This window comes from Gouania willdenowi, chromosome 15 (genome assembly GCF_900634775.1).
Source record: "Gouania willdenowi chromosome 15, fGouWil2.1, whole genome shotgun sequence".
NCBI classification, from domain to species: domain Eukaryota; kingdom Metazoa; phylum Chordata; class Actinopteri; order Blenniiformes; family Gobiesocidae; genus Gouania; species Gouania willdenowi.
Genome location: NC_041058.1, coordinates 3,391,034 through 3,418,381, shown reverse-complemented (window position 1 = coordinate 3,418,381; position 27,348 = coordinate 3,391,034). Strand labels below are relative to the sequence as shown.

The 27,348-nt window shown below is 36.3% G+C and overlaps 1 protein-coding gene across 2 annotated transcripts in view; it reads right to left on the bottom strand.

Annotated features, from left to right (window-relative positions):
• The window catches only part of cdh11 (cadherin 11, type 2, OB-cadherin (osteoblast)), a 117,536-nt gene extending 109,128 nt beyond the window's left edge, over positions 1 to 8,408 (bottom strand). For both annotated transcript variants that reach the window (XM_028468388.1, XM_028468387.1), the window contains exon 1: positions 7,932 to 8,408. The gene's annotated coding sequence lies outside the window, so the exon portion shown is untranslated. The remainder of the gene's footprint in view (positions 1 to 7,931) is intronic.
• Positions 8,409 to 27,348: the final 18,940 nt, after the last annotated feature.

Sequence of the window (27,348 nt, the reverse complement as noted above, 5' to 3'; positions counted from 1 at the left end):
CACAAAAACACACAAAAAGGCCAGAAAAAAAGAAAAGGAGAGAAAAACATACAAAATAACAGAAAGTACAAAACAACTCAAACAATATACAAAACATCAGCAAAAACACAAAATGACAACGAAAATACACAAAACGACAGCAAAAATTCACAAAAAATGACTAAATACACAAAATAACTTAAAACACACAAGACAACCACAAAAATACAGAAAGATATAAGAAAAAAATACACATAAATGACTCAAAGAACATAGTTAACAACAAAATTCCACAAAAAACATACAAAATGACACCAAGAATTGACAAATGACACTAAATGCACAAAAACACACAAGACGACCACAAAAATACAGAGAAACACATAGAACAACAACAACAACAATAAAACCACTTGATGATTGCAAAAACACACAAAAAGGTCAGCAAAAAAAGACAAAGAAAGAAAAACATACAAAATAAACTACAAAACAGCTCAAACAATAAACAAAACATCAACAAAAACACACAAATGACTGCAAACACACAAATAACAATAATACATAAACATATACAACCAAAAGACACAAATGACTCAAACAACACAAAATGACAAATAAATACAAAACGACAGCAGAAATTCACAAAAAAATGACTCTAAATACACAATATAACTTAAAACACACAAGACGACAATAAAAATGCACAACAAAAGGACACAATTGTTTCCAAAATGACAACAAAATTACACAAAATGACTTGTAACTTACTAAATAATAAAAAACACAAAACCTAATATTTCCTATAGGACATACAGTAAGCCGTGTACGCACTTTGCCACAAAACACTGCAAAATTGTTTCTTTAAGTTTCTCTTTTATCTTATTTATCTCTTTTATTGTGTATAAAGCTCTTTTATTGCATTCTTTTTCTCTAAATCCTTCTCTTTCACTTTAATTTTTCTATCGTCTGTAAGTGGGTTTTTATATCTGACTAAACCCAACGACTGTCACGGGAAACAAATGACACGTGATCAGGTGGATCTGGAGATCTGAGACAGAAAAACCACCAACGACGACGTCCTGCACAATCCCATCAGCCACGCCATTGGTTTCCTATAGTAGACACACACACACACACACACACACACACACACACACACACACACACACACACACACACACACACGCACGCGCTCCCTATCCCAACCAATCCATTTTCATTGCAGCTCAATCAATTCCCCTGTCAACGCCGTGTTCTGATCATCAATAGTGGAATCGATGACATCACTCATTAGGTCTGAATTAGCATTGATCCAGACTGCACCGCTAGCTCCGTATATCCAAAGTTTCTCACTCAGGCAGGAGAGGAAAGGTCAGGCACTGAAGAGGAGGAATATTCAGCGTCTCCGTGAGGACCCAACATGAAAAAGTCCAACACGAAGCTCTATGTGTGCAGAATAAAGACATCATTAAAGTGTGCTTTGGCTTTTAATTATTCTGAGTCAGAAAATGGACAACGAGCAGCTCACGGACTGATTCAGTGAGGGCCCCGAAAGAAAGCATGACTATAAAAACACCAAAATAATAATAATGCACAAAACAAACCAAAAATGCTCAGAATTGCTTCAAAAAGACACAAAAATACACTAAAGGAAGAAAGAAAATACACAAAATTATGAAAAAAAGAAACAAAAAATTCCAAAAAACACGAGTTAACTGGAAAAAACAAAATCAATACAAACAGGACAACAAACATATTATCAAAAAATACAAAAACACAAAATTCTCCAAAAACATACAAAGATATAGAAAATAACAAAACAAATACACAAAATCATAACAAATATCAACCAAATTAATCCAAAAATTAAGCAAAAATGCACAAAAATGACATAAAAATACACTTGACATCAAAAATATTCAAAAGGAATCATAAAAATAGACAAAAAGTTATGGCTCCAAAAAGTCACAAAAATTACTTCAAAAGTACACAAAATGACAGGAAAATACACAAAACAAAATGCATAAAAAGACAATGCACAAAATTACAAAAGCACAATTTCCCTCTAAAATACACACTAGTATAGAGGTCTGTGTATGTCCATCATCAGCTGTTCAAATGAATGACGCAGTAACTTATCCAAAGCACCACTAGTTACTGTATATTAACTGTATATATGTATTTAAGTCATTTTTCCTGTTGATTGGAATCAATCCCGACTCAAAATGAGAAATAAAGAAGAAACAAAACGTGAAACATCACATGTTGTTGGAAATGTGGCCGAGGAACGCTGCAGGAATAATAATGGAAAATACATGAGCTCCTCAATCCAACAACAGAGAGCCACCTGTGCAACACACACACACACACACACACACACACACACACACACACACACACACACACACACACACACACACACACACACACACACACACACACACACACACACACACACACACACACACACACACACACACACACACACACACACACACACACACACACACACACACACACACACACACACACGATGATAGATGAAAAAATACTAATTACTGACTTTGTCATTTAATCTGGTTAAGACTAAAGATTAACGCTCTAATCCTTCCTCGCTGCCGTAGGAAATCATATATCACAGTTAAATCTACCTGGGTTCACGTCGCTCTCATTCTTTTTAATCCCACGCATGCTCGGATTTTGGACAGAATACGAACTCGACAACAAATCCACATTCAGCTCAGGGAAGGAACTGGAAACCAGTGCAGGAGACAGAAACGTTTATTCTGAATAATATCCACTGTTATCCAGGAAGTGTATTCATATTTGTGCTATAGTGTATAATCATCTTAATGATGTAAATCCTTGTTTTAATCAGTAATAAAATAAGTTAAAAGTGACCAAAAATAGTGAAAAAGGTGGTGAAATGGGATTTAAAAAACCACAGAAACTGGTTAAAAGTTGAAAAATAAAGTGGCCAAAAAAAATAGTGGTAAAACCGGTTCAAAGTGTCTATAATGGAACAATTAGTAGGAATAATGAGTTTAAACTGGTAAATAATGTGCATGACAAATCATGAATGTGGTTAAATTGGCAAAAAAATGAGCCTGAAAATATTAAAAGGGGTTAAAAGTGACGATACTGGTGGAAAAGGTGGTAAAAATGAGATTTTAAAAACCACAGAAATTGATTAAAAGTTGCAAATTAGAGTGGCCAAAAACAGACAGAAAAAGTGATAAAAGAGTTCAAAATGTCAATAATGGCTCAAAAGTGGCAGAAAGTGGGTCATGTCATTTAAAAAGTCGGACAAATATGTTTAAAATTGCAAATAATGGGCATGACAAATAGTGAATGTGGTTAAATTGACCAAAATAAGCATGAAATCTGGTGAAAAGTGACAATAATGGATCAATATATGTGACATTAGGTGGAAAAGTGGTGAAAATGCCTTGAAAGTTGAAAAAAAGTGCAGTAAAGGCAGTGAATTGTGATGGAAAAGTGTCAGAAATGTGAGTAATGTCGAAAAAATACATTAAAAGGAGCAAAAATATGGCAATAAAAAGTGATGAAAATAGGTTAAAATATGGTGAGTTTGGTGTCGTTGCAGAAAAATGGTAAAAATAAGTAAAAATTGTTTAGAAAAAATATTCTTAGTTTCTTGAAGGCAACTTGCGAACCCCCTCCCAGTGTCTGACGACCCAAAATGGGGTCCTGACCCAAAGGTTGAGAACTCCTGTCGTGGGGAGTCTCAGACTGGTTTCAAACTGGACAAACTGGGAGAGAATGAGGACGAAAGAAGTGGAACCAGAGAGAAGCCCAACAGCTCCCTCTGTCGTCCCTCCATTCTTCCTCCTCCTCCTCTTCCTCATCTGTCTGCTCAGTGTTTCATCTTCATCCTTGTTTCTTTTCTTTTGTTTTTCATTTAAAGAAACTAGTTTAGGCATGAGCATCTGGAGCCTAATTAAATATAAATACAATCATTAGTGTCTAATAAATTAATCCCTCTGTGGAGCTACGTCAGCACTCGCTTTAAAGTCCATTGAGTTCCTTTCACTCTTTTCTTGATTCAAAAAGAAATTGACACGATCAACAAAACTAGAGCCAAGAAAAGCCGCAGAGGAAGGGGTGGGGGGGGGGGGGGGGTTGTGGGGACCAGCAGTGCTCGGGCTATTTCTGAGAGGAACCCCAAAAACAAGGACATGAGTCAAAAAATACATGAAATGAGAGCAGAAAACACACCAAAATAACAAGAATGCAAAAAGGACATTAGTCAGAAATGACTTAAAAATGCACAAAAGGACAGAAAAAAAACACACATTACTCCATCAATACACACAATTAAACTTTTTTACAAAATAACATTTTACTAAATTTTTCCAAAAATACACAAGACGAAAATAATAATAATATATAAAATGGACAAAAATCACTCCCAAAACATACAAAAATGCACAAAATCACAAAAAAAAACTAAAATTAGACAGAAATGACAAAAGATACACAAAATGACAGGAAATGACAGGAAAAATAGACAAAATAAAGATAAATGCACAAAAGGACGACAGAAACAAACAAAGATACTCCCAAAACTTACAAAAATACACAAGATGACAGGAAAAAAAAATCTAACAAAAATAGACAAAAATGATTTCTACAAAACTTCACAAAGAAACAATAATGCACAACAGGACAACAAAAATACACAAAACATTGACAGAAATACACAAAAACAACAACAAAAATGTACAAAATGAAAAATGAAATAAAATTTAAAAAAAAAGCCAAAATGACTAAAAAATTAGGCAAAAAAAGATTCCCAAAAACACACAAAATTACAGAAAAATACAAAAAAAATTAAAACAAAAAAATACACAAAAAGACAACAAACGCACACAAAACATACAAAAATGTACTTGGTTGCCAGGTGTGAGAAAAGTAAGGAAATGTGGATGAAAGGATGAAGAACAGAAGATAAGGAAAATGCTTGGAATGAGAGAATGAAACAGAATCATTTCCCATAACATGGTTTGTGTTGTTTCAAGCGTCTCCTCGGCCTCGATATACGACAATGTGCACATTAGTGATGAAGTTTGATATCTGTGGTTCGTCTCATGGTTTCAGCTCAAACAAAGGTGTCTGTGCTATGAGCTGCTAATGGAAGTCACGTCTCCGTTTGCGTCCTGATAGGAGTCATACGCTCACTGTGTTGTTTCAGTCCTCATCCTCTACCTCCTCCTTTTACAGTCAACACATGCACAGGAAAAAAAACCTCCACACAAAAGTACACAATGACTCCAAAAACTACACTAAAGTACACAATAGTACAGACAACTACAGAATTCCACAAAAATGTGCAAAACGACACCAACTATTGACCAAAAAACCGAGTTAAAACACAAGATGAACACAAAAATACAGAATATAAAAGAAAAACAAACAAATTACTCCAAAACCACAAAATGACAAAAATAAAAATAAATAAAAAAATAAAAAAACTGAGAAAACAACAAACTTCCACAAAAAATACAAACTGACATCAAATATTCAACCCGGCAACAAGAAAAATATACAACAATACACGTAAATGACTCTAAATACACAAAATGACACACAAGTAGAGCACAAAAATACAGAAGAATATACAATAAAAAGACAATGAATGACTCCAAAAACACAAAATGAAAACTAAATATAATACTTAGTAGAGGATATCAGCTGTGTATGCACCGTGCCACCTCACACTGCACTATTTATCTTTAAAGGAGCATAAGGCCTACGAATCTGTTAAAAAATAACCATTCATTTTAAGTATTTTTAAGTCACTGCATAGTTTTTTTATGACTCAAACAGGGAGTGATGCGTCAATATTGTGGCAGAAGTTCAAATCCTACAGAAATCCAGGTAAATCCAAGTGGAAAAATGGCAACTTATTGGTGAAATGTGAAGATTAGTGTGTGAAAACCAAGTCCAGGGGTCAAAGTTCAGTTGGTGAAATGAAAACAGATGATTTGATGGTGAGAAAACACACATTTAAAGGACACTCATCAGTTACCTATAGATTTATAGTCATTTTTGTGAATTTCTGCTGTTTTGTTCATTTTTGCGGAATTTTGTACTTATCTGTGTCATTTTGTGTAACTTTATTGTTCCTTTGTGTATTGTTCAGTAATCTCAGTCGCTTTTGAAGTCATTTTGTGTATTTTTGTTGTCATATTGGGTTTTTGGAGTCATTACATCTGTTTTTCTAGTATATTTATATATTTATTTTGTGATCATCTTGTGTGTTTTAAGTCATGTTCTATATTTAGAGTCATTTTTTGTGAATTGTTGGCGGTATTTTTGTTGTTGTCATTTTGTGCATTTATTTGTGGAAAAGTGGCCACATCACAGTGAAATGTAAAAACAGAGTCCAGATGTTACATGAAAACAGAGGGGTTTGATGGTGGGAAAACACACGTGATTCCATTAGCGTTCTAGAAAAGTGATGAGAGTTTGTCTTTATCAGCTGCGTCTCCTCCTGTAGAAAGGATCAGAGCTGGTGGGAAACCTTTGTTGGGCTAAATAAAACCAGTAGAAAAAGGGTTTTCTCAATGGTTGGAGAGGATGAAGAGTCGGGGAGGGGAGAGTGAGTGTGTGGGAGGAAGGAGGAGAAATGAGGGTGATGATGAAACCAAAAAGAAGCAAAAGAAGCAGAAGAAAAAGGAGCAGAAGAAGCAGAAGAAGAAGAGAGGTGAGCGGTGGTAAAAAAACAAAAAAGAAAGAGAAATGGAGCAACAGTGTGGGAGACAGAAGGGGGGGGGGGGATTATTGCCTGCTTTAGAGCAGCAATCCTGAGCTGTGCCATGAATACCAAAGAGTGCACAGCCTCTCTCTCTTTCTCCCTCTCTCTCTCTTTGGAGTCGCAGTGGAATTGCAGATGCCCAAATTATACACCACCAATATCTCACTTTACTCTCCACTGAAAACGGCTCAGCAGCTGCTAACCACTACACCCAAGTGAAGCATAATTATTCATTTCACACTGACACACACGCACGCACGCACGCACGTACCAGATCCCTGCAGTTAATACGGAGGCAATCATTTGAAGACATCTAATGTGGCCCTTCAGGGTCCTAATTGAGTGCAGAGTGAGTCTGGAAAAAACCTTCAGGGGAACTGATCTGCATTTTTACGCACTGACCGCCTCTGACACGCACACGCACACACACGCACACACACTAAAGGGTCGCAATTCACATGCACTGAGGAAGATTCCAAATAAGAAAACTGACCCCCACATTATGGACAAACTATAAATGCTGCAGGGTGGCTACTGGCATCATTGATGGACCATAAATCCATTTTTTGTTCCAGTTCTTTCAGCTCAGAAGTGTGGTTTGAATTAAAAAAGAAAGAAAGAAAAAAAAAAAGGCAGAAGTTTGGTGAAAATCTTTTCCATTTAAAGCTAAATAATTGTGTAATGGCTTCTTTTTTAGCAGCATTGGTGCATCCAAGCTCGTCTTCTGCATGCTACGTTGTATTCTATCACCAAAAGGCGTTTTATTAAGTGTAAATTGATCATATATGAAGTGCACTAACGCGGGGATCCAAGGAAAAGTTGTCCGTCGCAGTTACGCACGGCGGTAGGAACGCAAAGGGGCTCCGTCGATGACCGTCATACGTGTCCAGAGCGCGCGCGCACACACTAAATTGAGTAAAAATACACACGCGCACTGCAACACAAGAATGCAAAGTGGGGGAAATTGCAGGAAAATGAGCCAAATGGAAACGCGTAAAGCCCCTGACAGTGGACTGACGAATGATGCTGAGTTAACCAGGTTCTCCCCTGCGTCCCGAGCACCCTCCGCATCCTCAGTGACAAACATCTGCAGATGGATGGATGGATGGATGGATGGATGCACGGGTCGGTGGATGAATAAAAGCCTCAGACCCACAGTGCCTGATCTTACCTTTTATTGGAGTCTCCGTGCGCACCGCGGTCCGGACCTCAGTGGAAAATAAGCCAATGCATCCAAAGGGAAACCACAACTTCTCCTGTCAGATGCTACTGATGCTTCTTCTTCTTTTTCACCACATCTCCAACACATCCACTGACCATTACAACAAGCCCAGATGTCCGATTTTATGAGGAGAGCTTTGGATTTAAAACAAAAAAAAACCAAAACAAACAAACTGTCTCTCGTTGGATCAGCAGCAGGAGGATGAGGATGGTAATAAAACACAAACAAACGTTATCGGAGGCTGACAGATGGAGAGAGCAGTTGTTTGATAAGGTTCCGATGGTGCTGATGGAGAGAAGAAGGAGGACTTGAGGGAATCCCTGGCTTCCTGCGCGCATCTAATCCGGAGCAGTGGTTGGATGGTTGGATGGATGGTTGGTTGGTTGGTTGGTCCGCCCTTCCTCCAGGAGACTCGGGAGCGGTGTGAAGGGAACCGAGAGGAGCGCAGCACAGCAGTGGAGAGGGAGGGGGGAGGGAGGGAGCGATGGATGGGGGAGGGGGGGGGGGGGGGAGACGTAGCTGCCGGTGGAGGGCGTCTGAAACTAAAAGAACTCTCTCTCTCTCTTTCTTTCTTCAACTCAAATCCTCCTGAATTCTACATCAGTTTTATTACATTCATGCCAATTATCAAAGAGAAAAAATATATTCAGATTAAAACTAATATACAGTATTTGACATAAAAATACATTTTTACAGGTTTTCAGCCTTAGTTTCATGTCATTTTGGCATAAAGTGCGTTATAGACTCATGATCACTGAGTGCAGACAGTCCTATAGTCTATAACAGCCTGTAAGGGGGGGGGGGGTGCAACAGTTGCTCTCTCTTCATTGGCTAAGCACACCATCCAATCACATCCCAGGAAACACCAGCAATCCAAATGCAACCTTAGGGACATGGGCAGTTATTGGCTGAATTAAAAGTTGATTTATTTTAAAGGTGGTGTCAGTGAATAGAGATGATGTGAAAAGGAGGAGGATTGAAATATTGATAACTTTGCTTCAGCAGCATCTTTAAAGTAATTTTTTTATTTTTTATTATTTATTTTCGGGGACACAAACAACTGAATTTTTACTCTAAAAATATATAAAAATGTAATTAAGCTCATGATTACTATGTAAAAATGTAACCGTGAATAAATAATAGTAAATGAATGAATGAATTCATAGTAAATGAAAGACATTTTAATGAACATAACATATAAAAGTAATTATTTTTTTTAATTATATTTTGTTTATGATATTCTATATTTTGTAATCTGTAATCTGTATTCATACACTGAGGCATTTGTATATATATATATATATATATATTTACATATTTCATATAATGGTCATCATCGGGCAAGGTTTGCATGACTATTATGATGGATATAAATATAGAAATATGTTTAAATCTTATACAGGACAATAATATAACTAAAATAGGGCAAAAAATAAATTTGAATAGATTTAGAGTAATTTAAAACATCAGTCATACCACATGATATTTGGACACTGAATAACAGAATAAATTACAGACGTAATTCAGTAAGTAACATTACAAAAATAGACGAGTGTGCGCATATATACTAAGTTACTACATATTTGGTATATTTTTATGCATTTAGACCTTTTTTAATGAAAATAAAAATACTCCTAAATTAAGAAGAAATGTGGAGAAAAAAACTGTACAAAAACAAAGATTTAGCAAAAATAGCATTTCATGACAGGTTTTATTACTTTGGACATAAACTGACATGACTGGATGTTTTCAACTGTTTTTTTGTTGTTTTGTTTTCTTCTTCTTTCTAATGAATAAAGCCTTGAATAAATTCTGCCGTGCACGTTTGTTTCCAACCAAACTTTGTCTAAACCATCGTCTCCACGTAGAGCAGAAAGGTCAGAGAGGTGATGTTACAACTCAAAGTCTTATTGATTTCTATCTGCTCTATGAAGCCTGGAGGCTTTGCTGCTGTTTTTAAGCTTATATGCAAACATACAGTTTTATTTCTGAATGAGGAAGAATTCATCCTGACGTTTCTACTCATCGTGAAAACATGATTCGAGATTTTATTTATTTTTTTTTTAAATTTATTTTTGTGAATTGCTGATTAATAAAATATCAGCTTGATTTTTTTCTTTTTTTATATTCTAAATGCAGCAGCAGCAGCAGCAGCCGCTTTGGGACACTGATTTTGTTTTGGAGCTCTGGGGCCTATTTTACCTCCTGCTGAGATCTGAATCTGCTGCAATCAAAGGTGCTTCACAGGACGGAGCCTCACATCAGAAATACACTAAGGTTGTACTCACATGGATTCAGTCCCAGACTGGGTCTGAATGAGCAGAGGACAGCTGATGATTGTATCACCTTGGTTTGGCTCTGTTTGCATTCAGAGAACTTCTGATCTGCTTTAAACAGCCTGTGGTGCAGTTCCACTAGCCAACCAGTAGAGGAGCCGTTACTGGAGTAGAGACTTCTCTAGACAGAGAAACAGGAACCAGAAGAAGAAGAAGACGCTCTCGTCTATAGGTCAAAGCCAGTGCTTAAGAGTGCGACTTCAGCTACTAGATCACATTCAAAATCAATGTCAAACCACTTTCAACTTTGAAAATTGTTGAAAGTTGAAAATGTTAAACTTTGAGAAAAACCCAGTGACTCAGATCAAGCAATAGAGTCGCTGGAATTGCATGAGTCGCATCATTTGACGTTGTGTCATTGACATTGATTTTGAATGTAATCTAGTTGCCAGAGTGACGCTGAGTCGTGACCAAGGGCATAAGAAAAAAATAATTGAGTGATATATTGCACCACGCAAAAAATGTCCAAATCGTTCTTTCTAAATGAAAAAAACCCAAAAACATTTAAATCCGCTAACAAATACATACATTTAAAAAAAAAAAAAAAAAAAAATGAATTTAGGACCTTAACAGAATCAGAATCTGTTCAAGAAGTAAAAGTTTAACTTTGTTCAAAAATCAGTAGAGAGAACAAGTGAAGATGGAGAGTCAGTGCTTGTGTTCATAATGTCACACGATTCACTACAAACTCAATAAGTATCTACTGTCTACGAAATACTATCATCATCTCCACTGAAGTATACTTCCACGTTTCCCAAGATGCATTTGGAGCCTACAACGACAAAAACCTTGTTCACACTGAGGCTACATATCTGTTGATTCTCCACCTTTACTTTGAAAGTTCTGGAAACATTTGAAGTGAGAAAGTGACCAAGTAGAATATCAACATGAGCTCATTTCATCCATAAAAGTCACGTAGACAAATTTCAGAGATTTCATATTGCCCACCACTGTGCTACTGACAAAACATTAAAACAAGAGCCCTATTTATAAAAGTGTTAAAAAAAAAAACTTGAAGCCGGTCCAGGACAATTTTACATTCTGCTCGCAATGCATCATGGGACTATCAAATGTGAATGCACTACATATTAATTTTGACGTCAAACTTAGTATGAGTAGTACGTTAGCATGAGTAGTACGTTAGCATGAGTATTATATTAGCGTGAATAGTACGTTAGCTTAAGTAGTACGTTAGCTTCAGTAGTACATCAGTGTGAGTAGTAGGTTAGTGTGAGTGGTACGTTAGTGTGAGTAGTACGTTAGTGTGAGTAGTACGTTAGTGTGAGTAGTACGTTAGTGTGAGTAGTACGTTAGTGTGAGTAGTACGTTAGTGTGAGTAGTACGTTAGTGTGAGTAGAATGTGAGTATAAGGAGTACGTTAGGATGACATTTTCCTACACAGCCATTGACTCCCTGACTTACTTCATTAACGAGTCACAGAGTCGTGTGCGTTTCTTTTTCCATCTAAAAACAACCTGATCCTCTTCACTGCTTCTCATCTAAACGTACACATTTTGGACTTTCCAGTGAAATTAATTGTGGCAAAGTTAAAGCGATCCTGGATGTTAATCCACTCGATGTTTCCCTTTAGTTTGTGTGTTATGGAGTTAAACCTTTATTTTTTTTTGGGAAAAAACTAGAAAATACTGTACTATTTTCCTTTTATTTTTCATTGTCAAAAGAATCCCTTGATAAACTATTCAGAACAATGCAATTAAACTAAAAATAAATCTTGAATGAAATAATTAAAGGAATAATACAAATGAAGAAGAAGCTTATTAATTTAAATTCTGGATCTATGGTAAACAATGCAAAATTGCATAATTGTTCTTTTTGTTTATAAAAGTGCAACTGAAAATGTATTTTGTTCCTTAACAATTGGACTTTAAAAAAAAAAAAAAACAGTCTGCCCTGTATTTACGTTAGATATTTATTTGGACCAGCAGAAGGCGCTGGTAACCCAGTGGTCGGTTGGCATGCAGATATTCTAGCAGTGAAGAAGAGATGCTATGCTAGCACACAGAGCTAATAGAAAAACATGACTTTTACAGATATTCACGTAATATTACAGATATTCTTTCGGTGCTATAGGGGTAAGGAATCATTTATGAACATGTTTAAGAGTAGAAGGCGGCCAGAAAAAGTAGCAGATTCCGCCTGCCGCCTCAGCATTTGGACAAGAGAAGGATAAATATATACGATTAATCGTTACATCCCTACAATTCACAAATGGCCGATGCGCTTCAGTCTCAAAAAATTATGAAATTTGGACCAATTGTTCCCTGATTATTCAATAGGTACATTTCAAATATTTAGTTTGATCAGGAACTACATCACCTAGGAAACTGTAATTTGGTATAATAATACAGCTCCACCTACTCCCTCAGAATATATGAAAAGATCTGCTATACATTCTATCTGGTAGACATACTAGACCCTTAAAATTGGAAAAAAGTTGGTGTGTGTTAAGAAAAAATGTGATCTGTTTTTATTTATAGTATAAAGGTTACTCTTTCTTGGGATATAAAACAAGTTTTCTTCATTTTTATTTTGGACCCTAACTTTGGGTTCTTTCACCACTCACAAATATTGAAAATCCTATACATGAGGCCATTGTAGCTTACCTCCTATAATCATTTATTGTTTCCTATATATGGTGTTTAAATGGAACACCAGCATGTATTCATACATCTTGCATAAATAAAGTCTAAAATGCATTTTTCGGTGCCGTTCTGTCTCTTTTCCCCACATTTCTTGGATAGAGGCGTGAAAAAGTATCTGCATGACATCCCAGTGTTCGTTCTGATGGTTTTCATCCGTGCCTGAGACTTCTCAAACACTTTTATTAGTCTAAATATGTTTGATGCTGTGAGTCAGCTTTGCCTGTGAGCTGATTAGTCACAGCAGTCACAGCAGAAATGTGCTTATGGGAGACGTTCCCCCCACCCCCACCCCCCCAGAGGAACGCTATTAGCTGTGCACCGCTGATTAATGAGTCACGTGTCGTATCCTGAGCCTCTTTAACAGGTTATTGTGGAACATATAGATGTTTACTTTCTGTTTACCAATCTCATGTCAACCTTTTCTCAATAATCCCACCACAAAGTATAAAATTGTAACTTCTGTTTCATGTTACGCCTTTCACTGAGGCTCTGCACCCTCTTTGCTTTCTGATAAACTGTCAACATGTACTCATGATGTCCTGTGGTACAAAAACAGAAGCTTAACTGTGATCAAACTTGTGTCATTGGATTAGAATTTACTGCTGCTTAACTGAATATTAATCACTGGAATCTGTTAGAAGAGTGATATTAGGGAAAAGGTAAACAAAAAGTTGATCAGGGTCTGTTTCCTACTTCGTTGAGCTGTGCAATATTTATTGAAAAGCTTTTTTCTTTATTGTTTTAGGAGTCTCTACTGTATCAAACTCACTCACACGTGCTGTCCCGAATGAGATACAAAGACTAAAACGACGCAATGTGTTAAATATGTGGATTTGACAAAGAATTATAGCGTTAAAATCCTGTCAAAATCCACACAAACCATGTTTTACCTATGCCCAACGACTCTTGTCTTGTTTGCAAATATAAGACATCACAAGATAATGCATTTTTTTGCAAATAAGAACCATACCGATCAAACAAATACATCAAGTTTTACTGACGCCTAACGACTGACAAACAAGCTCTCGTCTTGTTTGCAAATACTGTACAAAACATCACACACTAATACAATTTCTTTTGCAAATAACAAACATGCCTATCAAATGAAAGTCAAGTTTTACACATACAAAGAAACATTTCAGATTACAAAAAAAAAGTACAAAAAGCACAAAAAAGAAAAAAAAACAAAAAACAAAAAAGAAACAATTCCACAACATCAAAAAACCATCATTTGACTCTTGGCAATAGTTAGTCATCACACACACACACACGCACGCACGCACACGCCAGTAAACTTTGTTAAAGATGTCCAGTTTTCTTCAAGGATATTTATATATCTTTTGTAATTGAAGAAATGTCTCTTTGTATGCTGTATTTTTTTGATAGGTATGGTTCTTATTTGTAGAACAAAATGCATTAGTTTGTGAATTATGTTTGTGTGTCAAACCAGTCTAGATTTGTGAATCGTTGGCATAGTTTATAATCCATACAGAATCCTCTTTTTTGACTTGCTGTTTGTAAAAAAAAAAAAAAAAAAAAAAAAAAAAAAAAAAAAAACTTATTTACAGAAGTAGCAGTTATCAAGTGGCTTATCAATTATTTAAAAAAAGTTTCTGTTGTCTAGGCTCCTGCCCTAAAACAAGCCACGCTATTGAACTCACTCATACATGCTGTCCCAAATGACAGACAAAGACTAAAGTGGCACAATGTGTTAAATATGTGGAATTGACCAAGAATTATAGCATTAAAATCCTGCCAAAACTTCACAAACACACAAAACATGTTTTACAAACACCCAATGACTTATAAACTATTGCCTTGCTTGCAAATATGAAACATCACTAACGAATGCATGTTGTTTCCTAAATAAGAAACACACCTATCAAATAAATTCATTTAGTTTTCATGTACAAAGAAACATTTTCTAGATTGCGAAAAAGTCCTTCAAGCCACAAAAAATTATTCTACAACATCAAAAAAAAAAAATCATTTGACTCATAAACAGATAAAAAAGAACACATCACAAACTAATGTGTTTTGATTTGCAAATAAAACATGTACCTATCAAACAAATATGTCAAGTTTTACACATACAAAGAAACATTTTTTAGGTTGCAAAAACTTCAAGCACAAAAAACACGCAAAAAAAAAAAAAAGTGAACAATGAAAAACCTTCATGTGACTTTTAGCAATAATTTGTCACCACACACACATGCCAGTAAACTTTCTAAGAAATGTCCTGTTTTGTACTTCATTGATATATATATATATATATATATATATATATATATACATATAGTAATTGAAGAAATGTCTTTTTGTATGCTGTATTTTTTTTTGATAGGTATGGTTGTTATTTGCAATACATAATGCATTCGTTTTACAGAGAGTATTTGTCATTTAAACCAGAAAATAAGAACTAAAAATATCTGTAAAATGCAACTGCTTGCATGTCTGGCTTTTATTGTGAAAGAAAATAATTGTACATTAGTGACACACATTGCACTCCATTGTTTCATGGTAAAGTAACTCATTTGGTTGTGAAATAAAGTCTCCAGGTGTGTTTTCTCTATTTTAAAAGCACATTTACAACACGTGCACGTCTTGAACTTTAAAGCGTTCCATCACTCTGAAGTGATTCCATCTACATGTGCCACGGGCACAACCGCGCACTGCTCTCTGAAACTCACACACTGGGGATGCGTTCAGGGGCACGGCTGTTGCTGTCGTCGCCTCCAGAACTCAGAGCTTCATGGTGCAAAGCAAACATTTGTGCTGAGGCAGCAGTTCTGGGAGGTCTGGAGTAACAACTTTTTTTCAGCTCATCCTGCCCAGCAAACACTAAAGAATGAAGCACACATGGCCTCAAAGATATGGAATTAATCAAATAAATCAATGAAAATACATACGAATGTAGTAGTTAAATTACGTATGGGGTGTCGAATGCAAAAACTAAGTCACTGTTTCATAGTCGACATAATTTGAACGTTTAGCTCATTTTTCTTTTAGTTGAGACACATTCATGTAAAACAGCATGTTCTATATCATTGTTAAAAATGTGTACACATGAACAATAAATGTATAAGTTAAATCTAAATCTAATTGTTAAATCTAAATGTAAAAGTTAAATCTAAATGTTAAATTAAAATTTACATCTAAATATAAATGTGAAATCTAAATGTTAAATGTAAATGTTAAATATAAATGTTCAAGTTTAATCTAAATGTTAAATTCAAATTTAAATGTTAAATCTAAATGCTAAATTAAAATCTAAATGTTAATTCGGTTGCCAAGTTTAAAGCTAAATGTTTAGCATTAAGTGGTGTGGGTGGGGCCTGCCCACTTTGCATTATTTCTAAACATTTACCTTTACACTTGGTGACCAATTTAATGTTTAGATTTAACATTTAGACTTAATTTAACATTTAGATTTACATTTAACGTTTTGTTTTTATTATTATTTTAGATTTAACATTTAGAGTTATATTTAACATTTAGATTTACATTTAACATTTAGATGTAAATTTTAATTTAACATTTAGATTCAACTTTTACATTTACATTTAGATTAACATTTGGATTTACATTTAATATTTATATTTAACATTTATATTTATTTTTTTCGCGTACACATTTTTAACAGTGATATAGAACATACTGTTTTACATGAATTTCTGTCTCAAATGAAAGAAAAAAATTAGCTGAATGTGAGGAAAGTGAGAAAGATTTTCCAAAAATATCGGTTATGAGTTTTTACGGTCCACATCCATAGGTACATGCAGGTCTCGAAGCAAATCGTGTCAGAGGGAAGAGTTTATAGTGTGTACACTGGGGTCATATTAGAGCGTTGCACTCTTTCCTCAGGTTGTCACTCAGGATTGGGCTGAGATGGTTTCATGGGTTTATGACTCTGATAACCTGAACATTTAGGCTGTAGCTTTTTGCACTACAGACAGAAGTCAGTCATGGACTTTCCATACTGTGTAGTCGTTAGCTAAAGTAATTAATATTTAAACTAAAGTGACAAGATAAACATACACTCGCGTCTACAGCAAGTGTTCAATAAAACATAGTGACTCCTTTAAATTGCAACTTAGTTGTAATGAACTACGTCCGGGCCATCGGAACGTCTCCGCGCCAAATAGCACGTACCTCGTTCCCAGGAATACAGTTAAATGACTCGGTTCCACAGACTAAAAAAAGGTCTCAGAGAGGCTCTAGACATCCGCTCATAGAATAACCATGTCAAATTACTGCCCGATTCAACGAGCATTAACGGAGGAGTAGTCATTTGAAAAATGGGGACCTCTGGCATTCCCCCTGTTACATACAAAGTAATCAACCCCATTCATATATTGGTATGTGTCAATGATTCAATACCACCAACTGTCACAATATTTGACTCACACATAAACGAGAAAACGACTTTAATGGAAATTGCCTAAAAAAAGAGGAATTGTGTGAGCCATAATCAGAATCTACGTTGAATTACCTTTGAAACGATATATCACACGACTACGTTTCGATAAAGTTGGAAATTACCAAAAATAGGGGGTGTGCTAAAGGCTCCAAGCATCTCATCATATTCATTCATAGAGTATTCATACCAAACTGCATTCCAATCTAATGAGAACGAACAGAGGAGTAGTCATTTGAAAAATGGGGCCCCCTGGTGCCCCCATGGCACATACAGAGTAATGAACCCCGTTCATATATTCGCACGTGTCATTGATTTGGTACCACCAACTGTCGCAATAGTTGACTCACAAATAAATAAGAAAACGACTTTAATGGAAGTTGACCTCGGGCCCCTAATCGAATTGTGTGAGCCATAATCAGAATCTACGTTGAATTACCTTTTAAACAATATATCACACAACTATGTTTACATAAATTTGGAAATTAATGGAAATAGGGGGCGGGCCCTTGGGTCCCATTTGACAAAAAAGGCTCCAAGCATCTCATCATATTCTTTCATAAAGTGTTCATACCAAATTGCATTCCGATCTAACGAGAATGAACAGTGGAGTAGTGATTTAATTTATTTATTTATTTTTAACCAGGAAAGTCTCATTGAGATTAATAATCTATTTTTCAAGAGAGTCCTGGAAGTAGTTAGGTTTAGGGGATTTGCTCAAGGTCCCATAGTGATGATGGCTCACAGTGAATTTGAACCTGTAACCCTCCGGTTACAAGCCCACTTCTGTAAACCACTGAATATCGCGATATATATCATTATGGTGATATTAATAGTCCATATCGTGATATATGATTTTTTTTTCCATATCACCCAGCACTAAGTGGCAGTGACGTGCCGTCAGGGTAGGCAAGGTAGGGTAGGCAGTGCCTACCCAAGGGTGAATTGATATTTTGATTATATTTATATATATATATATTGTTTTTGATTACCATATAATTATAAATTATTTAATTTTTCTATTTCCAATAGCCTATATATATATATATATATATATATATATATATATATATATATATATATATATATATATATATATATATATATATATATATATATATATATATATATAGTTTCATATTGGGTTGATTTTAAATAAAATAAATGCATTAATTAATAAAAACTGTTCGGATGTTTTTTTCCAGAACAATAATTCCACACTACTGGAAAATCAGTCCCTAAAGGCAACACGTCACTATTCATGCATCGCACACGTAGATCACATGACCAAGGATCTCTGATACCTAATTACCTCATAATAAACATTGTGTGTACACTTTTCAGTGTATGGATCTACTTCCTCCTCCATTCTCTTGTATGAAGTTCTCACCATCTCTACATTTTATTGTGGTGTTGCTCATCGACCTTGTGTTGCTGCTGTTCCCACACAGCCTCCATAAAAGGCTAGTGAGTGAGAAAAGGCTTTATGCTCACGGCACTCAGACAGATGTTTTTTTCACACTTTGTCTTGTGTGGATAAAAAGCTGATGGCCTTTTTTTCTCCCCAGTGGTGACCAATCTTTAGATGATCCTAATGACAGAGCGGGACTTTCTCCTCCAATCACAGGCTTTCTCTGCAGAACAGATACATTTTGGTGGCCTTGTCGTAGTTTAAATCAGGGGTTCTCAACCTTCGAGTCAGGACCACATTTGGGGCCGCAAGACACTGGGAGAGGGTCACCAGATGCCATCATGAAACAAAGAATTTGTTCTTAACAATTTTACCCCAATTATTTTTACACTTTTTCTGCAACTACATTTAACTTTCCATTTTGGTCACTTTTCCTTGATTTTTGCTAAATGCCTTTTCCGCACATTTTTTTTTCACTTTTAAGGCATTTTCACCACTCATAAACCCTTTTCACTACTTTTTCACCTAATGCATATGTTGACTCATTATTGTCACTTTTAGCCATATTTCATGTTTATTTTTGCCAATATAACCAGATTTAGGATTTTACACGTCAATTATTTGCCAGTTTAAACGATTTGTTCCAACACATTTTAAATTACATTAACCCAATTCCCACATTTCTGCCACTTTTAAGCCAATATTAACACTTTGAATCTTTTTTTTAACCACTTTGTCTACACCAAACCTTCCATATTTAAACCTATTTTCATCAATTTTTCTTGCCATATTTTTGCTCCTTTTAATGCAATTTTACTACATTTTTCCCATTTCTGCACTTTTTTCTTCCCACTTTCAAGACATTTTCAGCACTTATAAACCCTTTCCACCACTTTTATCATGTAATGTTGCACATATTGACTCATTATTGTCACTTTTAACATATTTCATGCTTATTTTTGCCAATTTAACCACATTCACGATTTCTCATGCCCATTATTTGCCAATTTAAACTAATGGTTCCACTTTGAACCCTTTTTACCACTTTTTCTGTCTGTTTTTGCCCACTCTAAGTTGCAACTTTTAACTAATTTCTGTGGTTTTTAAAATCCCATTACACCACTTTTTTCCACAATTTTTGGTCACTTTTAACCCATTTTATTTCCAAATAAAAACAAGGATTTACATTTTTCATATACTATGGGCTGAAAAAGTTTAGAACCACTGGTTGAAATAATCCTTTTCTCTTTCTCTTCCTTTTCTTTCTCTGTTTTAAATAAACTCATCAAGGAGAAACAAAGTAAAACGCTCAAATGACACGATCTGAGTGACATCAGAACTGAAATACTGAGGTCAACGTTGAGCTCTTTGATGTGGCGTCTATTCATTTGAAACAAAAACCAACGTGAGGTCTAATGTTATGGTTATGGGTGGTGAGGCCGACAGAGTGATTACACAGGGATTATGGACCGGGCTTTTAAGGGCAAGGCTGTTTGTTTTAGCCTGAGCCTGAAGGATACCAGGGGCTTTAAGGAGATAAAGAGAGGAGAATGTGCATTTAGCATTATTCTTTCAGATATAAGCAACTGATGGTCAGGGGGCCACATGAGGCCCTCACCCTAATTTTGTTTGACTCCCATAGTAAATGCATATTTTGACTCCAAAAACACACAAAATGAGAGAAAAACACACAAAACAACAACAAAAACATACAAAACTAAAAAACAAAAACACAAAATGACAACAAAATATTCAGAATAACAACATAGGCACACAAAACAACATATATCTGGATGACAAAAACAAAATAACAAACAAAAAAAAAACCTCACACAAAATGAGTTAGATACTATTTGAAACAAAAATACACAAAGATAGGAAACAAAAATACACAAAATTACATACAAAACACACAAAGATGGAAAAACCCCCAAACGACAACAAAAAACTACAAAATAGAAAGAAAAAATTCAGAAAGACAAAAATACACAAATATACTAAACAAAAAAACACAAAACGACAACAAAAACATACAAAATAGAAAGAAAAGTATACACAATGAAAAGATAAATATACAAAATAAGAGACAAATGAAAACAAATACACAACAAAAATGACTCCAAAAACACATAATGACAACAAATAATACACAGAATGACATAAAAAACACAAATCCTGTTTTCTTCCCAGTATTCATGCTCAAATTGAACAGAAAAATCATATTTTTGTTGCCCCCGCCCAATAAAAGTTGGCCATCATACTTTACACTTTACCAGAAAAACACATGAACAACGTGTATTAACCCCATCTTTACTCCTATCCTTCCCCGCTGTGTTCACTTAATAGAGGCATGCAGTGACCAATCAGGGGCCTGGGATTATCACGCAGTCTGCTGTAATTGAATTTAAGGCTGTCGGCACGGTAACTGAGCTGAGGGAAATTGAGGAAGCTGGGACCACGGGATGGGAGAAGGATGGGGCGTCTTTGAAAAGAGGAAAGAACACAAAAAGAAAAGCTAGAAAGGAAGAAATAGAGAGGGACCATTGGGGGGAAAATTGGTCCATCCATCCCGATTGGCTATTGTTATTCTGTTGCTTTGGGTTCATATTGAAAAGTGAACCCCATGCTGATAGATGTAATGAGTGCTGCAAAGACAAACAAGGGTAGAGGGTTTGGAAAATGAAGCTTTCTTCCTTAGGGATAACAAATCGGAGTGACAGAGAGAGTTGGTGCGAGGCGGAGAATTAAAGAGATGGAGGGATGAGGGAGAACAGAGAGCAGCCTTGTGTATGACTTAGCACAGAGAAGAGAAGAGGAGCAGAGCTGCATAGCAATCACTTGTTTGCTATGCTTTAATCAGCCAAACAACGCTAAACATTAGCTCGGCTGCTACAGAAAGCCAGACGCATTTAATCAGCGCTACGACTTCCTGCGTTCGTCCTCCATTTATGAAACGGCAGCGGCGGCATCATCATCTGCCTCGGTGGAAGGACACGGAAACGTTGGCTTTTAAAGGACACACGTGTAAATGAAAGAAGGAGATGAAGTAAAAGGAAAAGGACAAAAACATAGCTTTGTTGGACTGTGAGTGGGAAATAATGGGGTTGGAATGGAGGGGTGTGGGGGGGTGACATTGAGGAACAATTAGAGCAGAGTGGATTTCATGCTAGTGGTGATGCCAAGTACGCATTAACGCCAAGTAAAAAAATGAAGAGGAAATACAGGCCATGTTAAAAAAAAAACAAAAAAGAAAACCAAACAAAAAAAAACTATGCATTTTGGTATTCAGTATAAAAATGATAAAGAGAGAAAAAATTGTCCATTGCGTTAGTTCAGGCAGGCACGGAAGTCAAGCTGACCATTCTCAATCCTTCTCATTGGTTAGAATTAGTCTCTGCACTGCATTTAAACCACTGCAACACGCCTACTTACCCACGCTTTGTCCACAAAGGCCTCTCAAAACCCCCAAGCATAAGCAGAGAGAGCGGTCAGCGGTCCTGCTGACCGCTCTCTCTGCTTATGCCTCTCCATGTAGTTCATGGAAGAGGGAGGGGGAGCTCCATTTGTGCACATTTTTAGCTTATTTTTGTTAATTTTCACAATTTTTCTGCATCTACACCAAACTTGCTATATTTCAACCTTAATCACCTTTTCTTGACTTATTTCAACACATTTTCTGCACAGTTTTTCCACTTTCAAGACATTTTGGGCATTTATAAACCTTATTCACCACTTTTCCCACCTAATGTCACATATGTTGACATAATATAGTCACTTAACCCCTTCTTGCCATATTTCATGCTTTTTTGCCCATTTAACCACATTAACAAATTGTCCCGCCCATTATTTGAAAGTTAAATTTAATTGTTCCTACTTTTTAAATTACATTTCCTCAACCCAAGACGATTTATTTAATAAGAGCCTTAGAAGATATGAATATAATAAGAGCGGATGGACGGAAACATAAACATGCAGACTTTCACACAGACTTATTAAACACACGGACAGAACAGAACAGGCTTCACCAAACGGCTGGCACTAAGACCCGGAGTGAAAACACTTCTAATGTGTGGTGTTCTGTGTTACAGCCGACAATAAAAGGTTTGTGTGTGTTTTTCCCGATAGACGTGATACGTCACATTCCCTCCCCCCATCCAATCAGAGCCTTCCCAATCCCCAGACTTTAAGTGGAATTGAATAAAGCCAAATATTAACATGTAAACCTCAATTCTGAGTTACTATTTCCACGTAAACAAGAAACAACACTTTAATTCCGAATTATTTAATTCGGAATAACTAATTCGATATGTGATCTTAATGTAATGTGTCCCACACTTCGCACTCGTTTCTTTGCTCCACCCCTTCCTTTTCAGTCTCGTACCCGTCCTTCTGTCTCTGCTCTTTATCTTATCTCTAACGGCGCGCTACGGTTGGTTGGACGCTGATGGGAACTGGGCCAACGCTCTCCGAGTTAAACATGATTTACATACGCGTTGTGACACGTTAGCACAGATCAAAGTGCTTTGCTGTGTCATCCTTTCCTGTATCTCAGCGATTGCACAGCCCTGCCTGTGAGATGATACCCCGGTGAAAACTCATTTTACACAAGTTTTATGACGAGAAGTGTAACGCTGACATCTCGGGGAGAAAAACAAGACAATAACCTCAACCCCAGATGAATACAAACAGCCAAACACACCACATGATACGACGTGGCATTCTCACACATCCGACAGACGCCACAGATTAAGCCCCTGTCAAAATATTGACTATTGGATTTCACAGTTTAAGTATCAGTCTGTGCACAGCACTCCTTTCTCTCTCCTCCAGTTCTTCTTCTTCTTCTTCTTCTTCTTCTCTCTTTGTCTGTGCTCTCTGACTTTTCGCCGTCTCTCACGCACAGACACTTCATGCCCTTTAGCGTTTTCTACCTCAATTCATTCCAATTAGAAAATATTGACAGTGACTTTCTGCTGCTGAACAATAACGTTAAACAATATGTCAGCGCGTAGGCTGAAAGGGTTGGTGTCAATTATAATTGTTATCGCACATGTAATGAATTACAATTATGGCGTAATTATAATTGTATTTTTTTTTAATATATATGTTGCTATCATAATCGTAATTAAATTGTAATTGAGTTCAGATAACTGACTGACAATTTTTTTATCGAATTTACACGACAATTACATTTATAATTTAACGCAAAACTGTGGAACCATGTTATATTTCTACACATATGTAGTTAGTTTTTAAATATGTTCCATATTTTACCACTTTAAAAAACACGCAAAAAGGAGATAATGTTCAGACTATATTCTAATATTAATGCTAATGCTAGCTTATGCTAAGCTAACGCACCTGCATTATCACTTGCATTTTCTCCAGGAAATGCAAATATTCTAGTTGTAATTTATTTGTAATTGGGAAGAAAAAAAAAGCCAGTTATTGTAATCATAATTGATTTGTAATTGAGCAGGGATAATTGAAGACCTAATTGTAATTGAAAAATGTAATTGACCCCAACCCTGGTTGGGGTCAATGGGGACATTTGAAGAAAAACTCAAACTGAAAAATCATCATCAACACACACTGAGACTTTAATTATCTTCACTGTTTTTATAAGGATTGGAAGGCTCAGCATAAACAAATGGTACCCCCCCTACCACCCCCCATCCCACCCCCCACTGCAAAGCCAAACACAAACCCCCACCGCCCCCACATTGATTGAGTTGGAGTTTGATACCAAACCGTGTGTGTGTGTGTGTGTGTGTGTGTGTGTGTGTGTGTGTGTGTGTGTGTGTGTGTGTGTGTGTGTGTGTGTGTGTGTGTGTGTGTGTGTGTGTGAGAGAGCTCAGAGGTGCTGTTGGCAATCACAGCGAGGCTTGAAAATGACCCACGTCTTATTTATTGATGAAGGCGAGAGGAAAAATCCCCCCGTAGGTAGAAGTGTGAGCATCTTCTCCAACCATCTCATCTCCGCCCCCCGTTTTCGTGCTTTTTGGTGAGATTCATAAATCCTGACTTGCACTTATCTGGAGTGCTGCACGGTGTCAGCTGAATACCTGAGAAGGCAATTTGCTTACTGTCAGCGAGAGTGCACAACCCTCTCAGTAAGCCTTGAAAAAAATATTGCAACAGTGCTGTAGACATTGTTTTAACACCGATGGGCTGTGACTGGGCTTTGTGATGCGAGTACAGGAGCGGAGCGGAGGAAAACGCTGAGAAAAATTCACTTTCAGATGCCAGAATGTGAAACTATTGGGATCGGAAGTCGCGTTCTGAAATGAGTTGAGGATATAACGGTTTTATGGGTTTTATGGACAAGATACCTGAAGCTCTTCAAAGAGCTTTTAAACCAGACATAGGTAACTGGCTGCCCCGGGGGCCAGATTCTGCCCTCTGTCTAATTTTATGTGGCCCTCAAAGCAAATGTACAAAATGACAAAAAAATACAAAACACAAAAGTTTAAGAAAAACACAAAGAATTACAACATTGCAGGAAAATACAGTAAGAGACAAAAGAAAAAACATAGAAAATACTCCAAAAACACACAAAACTATTACAGAAATTAACAAAATGACAACAGCAATACACAAAATCACTCAGAAAAATATACATATTACATAAATGGACAACAAAAGTACATAAAATGAGAACAAAAGTACACCAAAAGACATGAAAAACACGATCAATGACTCTGCAAACCCACAGTATAAACAAACAAGCAAAACAACAACAGAAATACACAAACATTACTCCAAAAAAACACAAAATGACAACACAAATACACAATATGACTCTAAAAAACACATTTTACAGGAAGGACTACAGAAATGCACAAAAGGCCTCACAACAAGCAAGACAACAACAACAACAAACATACACAGAATAAGAGAATTACACAAAATGACTGTAAAAACTATTTGTTCTTTCCTGTATTAATGCTCAGATTGGTCATTATTCTAAATACTGAAATGAATGTTGATCATGTGGCGTTCCGATCAAACAAACAATTTTTGTGGCCGCACTGTGATAAAAAAGTTGCCTACCTCTGCTTTAAACGGTCATTTACTAACACTGAAACGAAAAAAACAACCATGCATTAACACAAACATTCAGTATAAAGCTGTAACAGAAAATAAAGACAGGTTGTGTTCGAAATGTCAGTCAATGTCCGTATGAAGTATACTTCCAAGTTTCCCAAGATGCATTTGGAACCTACAACGACAAAAACCTGAATCACACTGAGGCTAAATATCTCTGTTGATTCTCCACCTTTACTTTTAAAGTTCTGAAAACATTTGAAGTCCCCCACTCAGATAATCCCTCCCAGTCTCCTCCTCTCACAGAAGTGAAAAAAATCGCGCACGAGAGCGCTGAAAGTGCACTACCGGTAAAACATCACCACGCTAAAGGATGCATACAAAAAATAGGAAAATTAAACATTAGATTATCTGTCCAAAGTTAGTTCGAGACTAAAAACAAGTTTGCACCGTGCTCGCGCTTCTGCATTTGCGGCAGCCAATGAGGAGGCTCCTTTGTGGGCTCTGCTCACCCCTCTTTTCTCTAAATCCTGTGATTGGAGCTGGATGGGCTGACCGCCAAGACTTTGTTTTCTGGGGTTTTATGAACTAAAATATTTATCAGGCACAGACAGCACATAGACGTATGATTACTTTTATGATACACTATAAGATGCTAATAAGAATGATTTTTTTGAAAAATTGAGTACCCCAGCTTTATCTTCAAAACAAGAGCCCTATTTACAAAACGATTAAAAAATTAATGGAAGACAAGAAAAGATGCTTTTATTTTGAAAAGGGCATGTTTGATTTTTAGCTTGAAGCTGGTCCCAGGACTATTTCTCATTCTGCTCACAATGCATTGGGACGGTTGAGTATGACTATTGTGCCAACAGTGCATACTTAAAGAATGTCCCCATAATACTATACTATAATACATCAAGGTATTTCCTTGCCGCCATGATGAATTCATGTTGGGTGTGGGATACATATGTATGTGTATATACGTATATATGCATATGTGTGTATCCATAAAATGAAGAGTCCGTCCTTAAGACTGCTCTACTGTAAAGTGCCTTGAGATACCATTGGTTATGATTTGGCGCTATACAAATAAAGATTGATTGATTGATTGATTGACATACTCTCTTTCTATACTATCTCATGTGAACGCACTACATACTCATTTTGATGTGAGTAGTACGTTAGTATGACATTTAGAGGTTTACTGAGAAGCATTTAATACCTTAATGGCGTGAATGAGTGAGAACATGCATTTTCACCTATATTCAGGAACCATTTTTGCATTATTACCAATGCCAAGTGGAAAGTGTTGCGCAGAGCGGACGGTTACGTTTTTTTAACCCAGCTTGTCTGTCAGTGAGTTAGCAAAATAACTTCCGAAAAGTGTTTTTGTTTTGAAACAGTGTCTCCATGGAGACGTATGGATCCGATCAGCCGTTTTCAAAAGTCAGCACTAAACGAGCGCGGGTTCATTATTATTTCTTTCATT